This window comes from Plasmopara halstedii (assembly GCF_900000015.1).
Source record: "Plasmopara halstedii genome assembly, contig: Scaffold_410, whole genome shotgun sequence".
NCBI lineage: Eukaryota > Oomycota > Peronosporomycetes > Peronosporales > Peronosporaceae > Plasmopara > Plasmopara halstedii.
In genome coordinates this window covers 315,238-315,589 of record NW_020187331.1, presented here as the reverse complement: position 1 = coordinate 315,589, position 352 = coordinate 315,238, and positions in this window count along the sequence as shown.

Sequence of the window (352 nt, the reverse complement as noted above, 5' to 3'; positions counted from 1 at the left end):
CTGACTCTCCGTCATCAACAGCAAAAGCGGTTTGGAGTGGTCCTGCTGTTATAATTTTGGCTGGTTTATTGACGCTAATGGCAGCAAATGTTTTATAAACTACATCTACGCACGGTAATATGACGAAGCCACTAGAACCGGATACTTATATAGCTACAAAAAATATATAATTATATAAGATATGATTTGTAGTATTAAGAAACCCGACTACTACTATCGCCTTGAAAAAAATAATAGTAGATACATTCCGTATAGTTTACATCTCGTACTTAGCAATACATGAAGGTGTATTATACAATCCACTCAGTATTTATTATATCACATATGTATCCATTTCATGTTTAGCCAATCT